Source organism: Sceloporus undulatus, chromosome 4 (genome assembly GCF_019175285.1).
Source record: "Sceloporus undulatus isolate JIND9_A2432 ecotype Alabama chromosome 4, SceUnd_v1.1, whole genome shotgun sequence".
Taxonomy (NCBI): domain Eukaryota; kingdom Metazoa; phylum Chordata; class Lepidosauria; order Squamata; family Phrynosomatidae; genus Sceloporus; species Sceloporus undulatus.
In genome coordinates, this window is record NC_056525.1 from 31178949 (window position 1) to 31189135 (window position 10187).

A 10187-nucleotide genomic window follows, 5' to 3' on the forward strand; every position below is an offset into this window, starting at 1 on the left:
TACTTTAACTCTTATTTAAAAAAGGAACCATCAAAAGGCAAAAGTGTCTTAGTCCAACACTCAAACATTAAAGTACTCTAGCTCCCCTTTACCTTAGACTATAAACACATTTTTTTCTGCTTTGATCATACTTCACCAAACTGTTGATGACTACAGAATTGCTATGGTTCTGTATCACTTCTTCACTGCTCCACTTCAGCCAGTGCTTTCTTTTACAAGTGAAATTTATTTATATTCAAGGGTGGTGAGAGAGGTCAAAATGAACTGAAAAATGAATCTGTAAACAAGATCAAAAGCTCTTGGTTCAAACTGAGCAGAGTGCATAATTCAAGAAACTGCAAACTGCAAGAGATCCTGATAGTCTTGTGAAAATATATTAATATTCCTGTTGATGGTGATAAGAGCTGTTACCCTTAAAATAACCAATCTGGATTTGTAATTCCCAGAAAAGATGTGAATCACTATTGTATACTGGAGCCTTATCTGAGGAAGTAGACTCAAGTCTATGAAAGCTTGTGCTACCAGCTTCTTTCTTTCCGTTAGTCTCAAAGGTGCTACACGCCTACAAGATCCTTTTGTAGACTGATTTTCCAGATTAACAGAGTTATCTCTTTGAATAAAGCGTTATAGTTATACTCAGTACCAACCTCCCTCTTCTTCATGACTTCGGTAGGATATCTATCAAGTAAAGGCAAGGACAGCCCATTCGGTAGGGTTTCTATCAAGTAAAACGAAAGGACAGCATAAACAACTGGTCTGAATTCTCCGTATTTGCTTCCAGCTATCAGCCTTCCTACTTAAAATATATAGTTGCCTTGCATTTTATAGTGAATCCAGTCATCAGTTCAGTACAAAATGTTCTTAAATATTTGTCTATACTTTGAATGCATTGTCTTCTAAATACCTAGTTATGATTCTTCTCTTTCAATTGTGTTATTTATTGGGACTATTGGAGAGAAAGAATGGACAGAATGCTTCTGGTGAGAGGGACATAATAATGCTTTCTGCTTCTGTACACGGCTTTGCAAAAGAATCAGTGGTTACAGTAGACTCATAGACTGAGCTACAGAGTAAAGTGTATATGGGCTATGATGGCCCCCTACCGTACACACTCACATCACACGCACGCACTCACCCTCCCTTCGCCAGAGCTTTGAGAATACGATGCTCTCCCTTTGCTGTGGCCTTGAAGGGAACAGGATCATCCTAGCTAGTATCTCTTTGCATTCGAGACTGCTAGCAAATGTAATAGCAAATGTAGAGCCAATAAGAAAATGCGTGACCATTGCGTGGACAGTGAACGCAACCAATTATTTGTTGTTTAGACAATAGCCAATTAACTGCCTGTTGTATAATCATGTGTGTGCTAAATAACCAATTAGGCTAATGCTATGTAAACAATGAACTGTGTTTTACTATAAAAACTTTTGGAAATGGCTATTGGGTGCGGCAGCCATTTTATCACCATCTGCTGGTGTGCTGTCGCCTTGGCCAATCAATAAAGTGCGTATTGCCTATGGACATTTCGGTTTCTCTGTCTTCACTCAAGGACACTCCTTTCAAATGAACATACTGTATTGGGAATGTTTCCCTAACACTGGGACCTACTTGTTTGCTAAAAATCATGAGTTCTCCCTTCTGCAAACATGTACTGAAGAGAGGCTCATACAGGGGAACCAGTGGGAGTACATGTTGGAGCCTGGGGAGTTCTTTTCAGGGTATAAGAAGCTCAGAATAATAATAATTCCTGCTTTCCCCTGATGCATAATTGGCTTCAGCATCCTATTCAGAAAGCCAAACAGAGAGAGAGAGAGAGAGAGAGAGAGAGAGTACTTTTTGTGATTGCCTTTGTTAACTTACTGGGAGTCAGAAACTTTTGCTATCTACTATGAATCATAAAATTATAAATACTGTAGATATGGAATTTCAGCAATGTAAACAGCAACTTATTTGCCTCCTTGCAGGGTAGTCTTATATTTAATTTGAAGTTAGTCTCCAACTAAAGTGCACGTGATTTCCTTTGCTCTTTCATTCCTAGATTGTGGCTTGTCCTCACTTTGTTATCTCCTTCATAGATTTGACAAGTTGGACAGGGAATTGTCAGGTTTTTTTTTGTTTGTTTGTTGTTGTTTTTAAAGATTGTGTGACATGTCTAGTTATGGCAGTGGATATAAATAAATAGTTAATATAGCCATAGTGAGATAAGTTAGGTTTACTGTCTACTCAAATTAAGATTGCTCCATTTGATGTTATGCCCACTCTTATCTGAGACAACTATTTTTTTATGACTGCATTACATAAACACAATGATTTCCCTAAGACATCATATCACAATTTCATTAGCTTGCATTGTTGTGCTGCAATTTGAGATTCAGTTAGAAATAACAGTAGAAGTCTGTATATGTCAACAGCATGAATATTAAAATCAGAATGACACAGACAAGATTAACATGGACCATGCACAAGGATGACATTGAAATGCAGGAAAGGCGCCATGAAACAGTTTACAAGGACCCAGAAAATCATAGTGTTGGAAGGGACACCAAGGGCCATATCATATCATCTAAGCCCCTGCCAGTCCAGGAATCCACCATTTAAGTGGGCATCTAACTTCAAACAATCTACCACTTTCTGAGGATGGCTGTTCCACGGCAGAAAAATTCTTGACATCAGAAAGCTATTTCTTATATTTAGTCATACTCTCCTTTCTTGTAATTTGAATACAGTGCTTACATGGAGGATCAATTCTGGACTAGCCCCCCCCCCCGGTCAGGCCGTATTGCTGCGTCATTTATTTTTGTCGCCTCCCCACCATATATGTGCACCATAGCACAAACAGATGCCTGTGACCTCCAAGTACCTCCCATGTCCACTCAAATGCCATTCTACTGCCTTTGATTGGTCACACAGTTGCACGTGCGATGCTCTGCCTGATAGGGCATCAGTGCATTGGTGTGCAAGTGACAGATTAGCAAAGTACAATCATGGAGGCGACTCTAACATGCCCCCTTCACCCCTGTTCACGTCATCCATTCCCCCTGCCTTTGATCTGGTTTTGTATGTTGTAATTAAATCCATTGGAGTTGTCGCACTTTCATTGTTTTCCTTTGCTGCAGCCCCGCACTCGCATTTATATGCAGGAGCAAAAATGTGCATTGTCCAGGCTAAGCTGGAGCATCCCAGCTTATTTTTGCTCTGGTTTTTAGGCCCAGAACACAGCTTTGTTTCAGTATCCACCCGCTTTGGAGGGGTGTGTCATATAAGTGAATGGAAGCCACTTTATTTTGCCAGTCAGTTTCACCCCTAGGTCTCCATTAGCCTTTTTTGCTGCTCCACATTGTGGACTCATGTTAAGCTTGTGACCTACCAAGAGGCCTAGATATAGCAAGAGGTCCTCACATATACTGATGTCAAGCCAGATGTCACCTGTCATACATAACTTGGATATTTCTGCAAGAGCAGAAGAACTAGGCTGAATCAGTCCAAAAAGACTATCCAGTCTAGTATTGGTCTCAGTAGTGCCCAATATGTTGCTTTTGGGAAGCCTACATGGAGGATATCAATGTGACAGCATGATCATCCTTGCTTTCCCAAGCAAGTGATATGTAGACGCATGATAATAAATAAATAAATAAAAATTTTATTTATATACCGCCCTTCTGTAAAACCAGGGCGGTGTACAACAATCATAAAATACATAAAATACAATATACAAGCAAACAGAATCCAATAAAAACATTCAAGCCAGCTTGCCACTGCTGACGTGGAGGAGAGGGAGAAGTTAGTCGGGGCTTACATCAGGGAATGCTTGTTTAAATAAAAAGGTCTTCAGCCCCTTTTTGAACTGGGCCAGGGAGGTGGCCGAGCGGAGCTCAATGGGCAGAGAATTCCAGAGGGTAGGTGCCGAGATGGAAAAAGTCCTCTTGGAAGTAGAGACTAATCTAGCCCCTGGAACCCTCAACAGCTGCTGCCCAGATGTTCTGAGAGTGCGGGGCAGATTGTATGGGGAGAGGCGGTCCTCGAGGTATCCTGGGCCCAAGCCATTTAGGGCTTTATAGGTAATGACCAACACCTTGTATTGCGCCCGGAAGCGAATAGGCAGCCAGTGCAAATCTTTAAGCACTGGTGTTATATGACTGGCTCTGGATATGCCAGTAACCAGTCGGGCTGCCATATTCTGCACTAATTGTAGCTTCCGGGTATGGTACAAGGGTTGCCCCATGTAGAGCGCGTTGCAGAAATCCAAGCGAGAAGTTACCAGAGCATGTACTACCGTTTCAAGGTCCCTCTGGCCCAGGTAGGGACGCAGCTGGCGTATCAGCCGAAGCTGATAACAGGTGCTCCTGACTGTCGCATCCACCTGAGACGTAAGGTGGAGTGACGAATCAAGGAGCACCCCCAGACTGTGTACCGAGTCCTTCACAGGAAGCGTGATCCCGTTCAGGACAGGTGGAACCACTGCCATCCCCGGGCCAGGAGAACCTATCACGAGCACCTCCGTTTTCTCTGGATTCAGACTGAGTCGGTTTTCCCTCATCCAGCCCATTACCGACTCCAGACAGGTCACGAGAGGAGAGATGCCATTCCCAGTCACTGCATCAGTCGAAGACATAGAGAAGACTATTTGGGTGTCATCAGCGTACTGATAACCCCGTGCCCCATGACTCCGTATGATCTCTCCCAGCGGTTTCATGTAAATGTTGAAAAGCATGGGAGACAGAATGGCTCCTTGAAGGACCCCAGATGTAAGGGCCCTCTTATCGGAGCACACGTCTCCCAGCTGCACCATCTGGAACCTCCCAGAGAGGTAGGATCGGAACCACTGAAGCGCAGTGCCCCCGATTCCCACCTCTGCTAGGCGATCCAGAAGGATACCATGGTCTATGGTATCGAAAGCCACTGAGATGTCCAAGAGCACCAACAGGGACACGCTTCCCCTGTCAATGCCCAGACGGAGATCATCAACCAAGGCGACCATGTCTCTGGTCAGCTCAGCCATGAAATTCACTGAGTGACTTTGGACAAGTCACATGCTCTCAGCCTCAGGGGAAAACGATGACAAACCTCCTCTGAACAAATCTTGCCAAGAAAACCCCATGATAGGTTTGTTTCAGGGTTTGCCATAAGTCAAAAATGACTTGAAGGCACATAACAACAACAACAAACTAGTAACACTGCTACCCTGATCCTACTTGAGTTTTCTTTTTAAAACCATACACATTGATTAATAGTACTACTATATTTAATGGTAGTGAATTCCAAAGTTTAACTTTGCATTGTATGACGAGCTGCTTCCTTTTTGTCTGTCTGAATCTCCCACTATCCATCTTCATTGGATGACCCTGGATTCTATTATGGAAGAAAAGATAATTAAAGTTTTTTAAGGACTACAATTTCCTAAAACATGATTTTATGTTGCCTGATGATAATGATGGAATTTTTCTTACATATTTTCACCCATTCCTTCATTGTGGTTTAACTATGCTGTTAATATTTTTTTATTCTCCAAATAAAATGCCTGAGGCATATAACAATACAGCTGAGGTAAAAGAATATCATTAGATCAAAAGGAAATTTATCACAGAGCAACATTTTCAATGGCATTAATAGAATTAAGGTGCCAAAATATATTTATTTTGTGGTTTCTGTGATGCTGTGGGTTTGTATATAAAAATGTTGCTCAGTTTATTGCCTAAGTAAATGGTGTCTGGAAGGGGGAAGAAAATGGGGTGTTAAAGTGGATGCAAATCTATGGAATGTTTGAGGAGACCTGCATGGGATAGTTGGTGAATGGCAGAGATGCAGTTTAAAAGGAGCGCAATTTAACCTGCAGTGTGAGAAGAGTGCAGCAGAAAAAAAGTGTTTCAGAAGGGTTTGAGTTAGAGCCTTATTGTATTACAAACATACCTGACAGGCAGTGACAGAGAAGCGTATTTTTGGACATTATCACATGCAAAAATAAAGCGACTTACCTCTGTTGGGATACAGTCTTTTACAGGATGCAGTCAGGAATTATTGCATGAAAAATGCCTCCAATGCCGCCAGGAGAAGGCATCCCGGCTGCATCCTGGCTCCCAGCTGCGTGCAACCTGCTGATTTGCAAACACGGGAAGCTCCTGTGTTTGCAAATCAGCTAGCTGAGTGCAGCTGGGAGCTGGGATGCAGATGGGATGCTGTTGCCCGACGGCATCAGCAGCATTTTTCATGCAATAATTCTCGATTACATCTGTAAGCAACTGTATCCTGGCAGGGGTAAGTCGCTTTATTTTTGCATGCGATAATCTCCTTTGTTTCTGTCTCCATAGGAGAATAAAGCACTTCCATTCTCTTCCTGTTGTAAAAGCATGGGAGGGTACTGTAAAAGTGTCCCATTCACCAAGCTGGAAAAATCCATTTGGCAAAAGGGACACTTGACCCTCTCCCATGCTTTTACAATCAGAACAGAAAGAAAGTGAGTCAACAGTCATGCGGAGACAGAAACAGAAATACGCTTCTCTGCTGCTGCCTGCCGGCTTTGTCTGTAATGCAATAAAGCTCTGAGACTAGCATCAAAATGAGAGAAATGAGCTTGCATTGAGTGATAGGTAAGGATCCTGAGAGGAGAGAGTATGGTGTTTTAAACGTTGTATATAAATAATCTGCTGTATTGTGTTTAACCTCCGTAAATAAAATTTTGTATTTTTTAAAATACACTTTTGGCCTCTAGAATCACTATCATGGTGTGAGTTTGGTTTCCGATAAGGGGTCTGTGGTGGCAGCATTGAAGGTAGAAGGATGGTGTTCTGTTAGAGATAAAAGTAGTATAAATCTTCATAGCAACCTTGGGGACATTTAGACTGACTCCATGGCCAATGTCACATGGGGAGTGGAGTGGAAGAAGTCATTATGTATAGCAGAGGAAAGGAATCAAGGAAAGCCCTTACACTGAGTGTTTGCAGAGAACAACATGGAAACCTTCACACTAGGTTAAGAGTGAAAAGCCACACATGGTGGTTTCAGGGGTGGGGTATAAGCTGAGATCCTTACATTTGGTGTAGCCAGCAGTGAGATAGAAACTGAAATCCTCACTGTGTCATTTCAGTTTAAAAAACGTTTTACATCCGGATTACCTTTTGACAAATCAGTTAATCTAGAGCAGCGCTTCTTAAGATATCTGACATAAGGAAAGGCAGGGCTTTCCTCCAATGTGCCAGGAACTGTTACTATATTTGTGCCTATTGACAACAACAGTTTCTTGACAACAACTGTGGCGACTGGTGGAAAGGGGTTGACTTCTGGGTCTGATGGGGCTGCTGGTCAGGTAGGAAAGGCAGGCGACCACCTTTTCCACTTGACCAGCAGCCCCACCAGATCCACAACGGGCTGCTGGGTGGCAGCAGCACCCCACTCCCACCATGGCAGAGATGGCTTGGCTGGTGGAGGGGGGTGGCTAAGGTGTGCCAGGCAGCCTGAGAGTGACAGCAAGAGTTCCCACACTGCGGTGACGTCACCCTAGTGATCCCACTGGCTATCAGTAAAATACACAGGAAACCACAAAAAGGCTTTAGCAATATCTCTTCCAGAAAACAGCAAAAAGATGAAAAAGACAGAATCATAAAAGAAAGAGGAAGAAGTAAAAACAGAAGGTGGGGGAACACAAGAAAGGAGGGAAATGAAGAACTGAGACTGTGGAGATTATCGCACTGGGTTCTGAGAACGTTCTCATCACGTGATGAGAACGGAACGCATTTGAGTATACCGCACGTATATGTTCCAATCGGGTTCTCAGAACGATTAAATGTGTTCCAAATGTGTTCCAGGAGGGTCCAGATTTGAATGTGTTTCCAGCGAGCTGAAACGTGATGAAAACGTTCCAACAGAAGTGTGTGCGGTATTCTTATCCGTTCTCAAATCCGTTCCCTCATTCCTCCGTCTCCTGATTGGCTGAAAGAATGACAGGCAGGGAGGCAGGGAGGCAGGGAGACAGGGAGGCGAATGACTGCAGTGAGGGAAGTGTGTGTGTGTGTGTGTGTGTGAGAGAGAGAGAGAGAGAGAGAGGGGGAGGGGGGGAAGAAGGAGGAGGGAGGGAAGGAAGGAAAAAGGGAGGAAAGTGGGACAAGGAAGAGAAGAGAAAAGCAGAGGAAAGAGAGAGAGAAAAAAGAGAGGAAAGAGGAGACCAGAGCAAGAGCAAGAGGGAGAGGGTCTGGCTGCTTCTGGGGGGGGGGGCTGTAGTGTCATTTCCAGTGGGGCTCCTTGCTGTCACATGCAGAGGCAGGGATGCCAGGACCTTACACCTCCTTCAATCAGGGGGAACCCACAACGCTCCTCTGTTGGAGCACACAACAAAAGCAAGCAAACAACTCCCAGAATTCCATAGCAAGAGCCAGACAGAGTTTGAAGCGGGGAGGGAAGCTCCCACCTGATGAAGGCCACATTACATGCACACACACAGGAGCAAAGGGTGTCAAGGTGCCAAAAGGGGACAATGGGATGACAGCAGAGGACTCTTCTTTCTAACCGGTTTAAAGAGCTGCAATGGCTGCCGGGGCTCCTGCCTTGGTCCAGTCCCCTCCCTTTCCCTCCGCTTGAAGAACCTCATCGGGAGCTCCCTTAAGCCCAGGCTGCCAGGAGGGACTCTGCCCTTGGCCCATCAAGTTACATGGTTTTATCCTATTTTCTTCAAACATTGCCAGCATATGAACCCCAACTTTTTTAGGGCTTGCCTTCCTTCCCTTCCCAAGAGACTCCTCGGACTCCCTTCGGGGGAAGCACAAGTTGGGGGGGGGGGCGCTTGCCTTCCTTCCCTCCCAAGAATCCTCGGACTCCCTTCGGAGGGAGACAGATGGGGGGGGGCCTTGCCTTCCTTCCCTCCAAGAGAATCCTCGACTCCCTTCGGAGGGAAGACAACAGTTGGGGGGGGGGGCCGCTTGCCTTCCTTCCCTCCAGAGAGAATCCTCGGACTCCCCTTCGGGGGAAGACAAGAATGGGGGGGGGGGCGCTTGCCTTCCTTCCCTCCCAAGCGAATCGGACTCCCTTCGGGGAGACACAATGGGGGGGGCGCTTGCTTCCTTCCCCCACGAGAATCTCGGCTCCCTTCGGAGGGAAGACAAGATGGGGGGGGGGCGCTTGCCTTCTTCCCTCCCAGAGACTCTCGGTCCCTTCGGAGGGAAGACAGCATGGGGGAGTGGGGCTGCCTTCCTTCCCTCCAAGGGAATCTCGGAGGAAGACTCTCAGTGGGCTGAGAGCCTCTCCGGCCAGAGTCCTCGGCTTACTGAATCCCCCACCTCCCTTCCCCATGAACTCAATCCAACAACTGGGTTTAAACGGAGCAGAGGCGGCCCTTGGCTCTGCATCTGGGAGAGATTTTAACCTCCGTTTTTGGATTGATTCCTATGGGGAAAGAGGGACAGAGAGAGAGAATGGCGGACATCCCCAAAGCCAAGCATCCTCTGCCTCCCCAGGGAGAACCCATAGGGCTCATGCTCTTTTAAACCTCCGTTTTGGATTGATTCCTATGGGGAAAGAGGGAGAGAGAGAGATGGCAGGGACATCCCCCATAGCCAAGAATCCTCTTGCCTCCCCAGAGGAAGACCCATAGGGCTCACTGCTCTTTTTTAACCTCGTGTTTGGATTGATTCCTATGGGGAAAGAGGGAAGAGAGAGAGATGCAGGACATCCCCATAGCCAAGCATCCTCTGCCTCCCCAAGGGAGACCCATAGGCTCACTGCTCTTTTTTAACCTCGATTATTTGGATTGATTCCTAGGGGAAAGAGGGAGAGAGAGAGAGATGGCAGGACATCCCCATAGCCAGAGCCTCCCTGCCTCCCAGAGGAAGACCCATAGGGCTCACTGCTCTTTTTTAACCTCCGTTTTGGATTGATTCCTATGGGGAAAGAGAGGGAAGAGAGAGAGAGCAGGACATCCCCATAGCCAAGCATCCTCTCTCCTCCCCAGAGGAAGACCCATAGGGCTCACTGCTCTTTTTAACCTCGATTTTGGATTGATTCCTATGGGGGAAAGAGGGAGAGAGAGAGATGGCAGGAACATCCCCATAGCCAAGCATCCTCTGGCCCCCAGAGGAAGACCCATGGGCTCACTGCTCTTTTTTAACCTCCGTTTTGGATTGATTCCTATGGGGAAAGAGGGAAGAGAGAGAGATGGCAGGACATCCCCATAGCCAAGCATCCTCTGCCTCCCAGAGGAAGAC

At 45.7% G+C, this 10187-nt stretch overlaps 1 non-coding gene across 1 annotated transcript; it reads left to right on the forward strand.

Moving 5' to 3' along the window:
* Positions 1-2401: 2401 nt before the first annotated feature.
* Positions 2402-2507, forward strand: LOC121930215. Its single transcript, XR_006103867.1, has one exon. It is a non-coding gene; the product is annotated as a U6 spliceosomal RNA (small nuclear RNA).
* The last annotated feature ends 7680 nt before the right edge of the window (positions 2508-10187 follow it).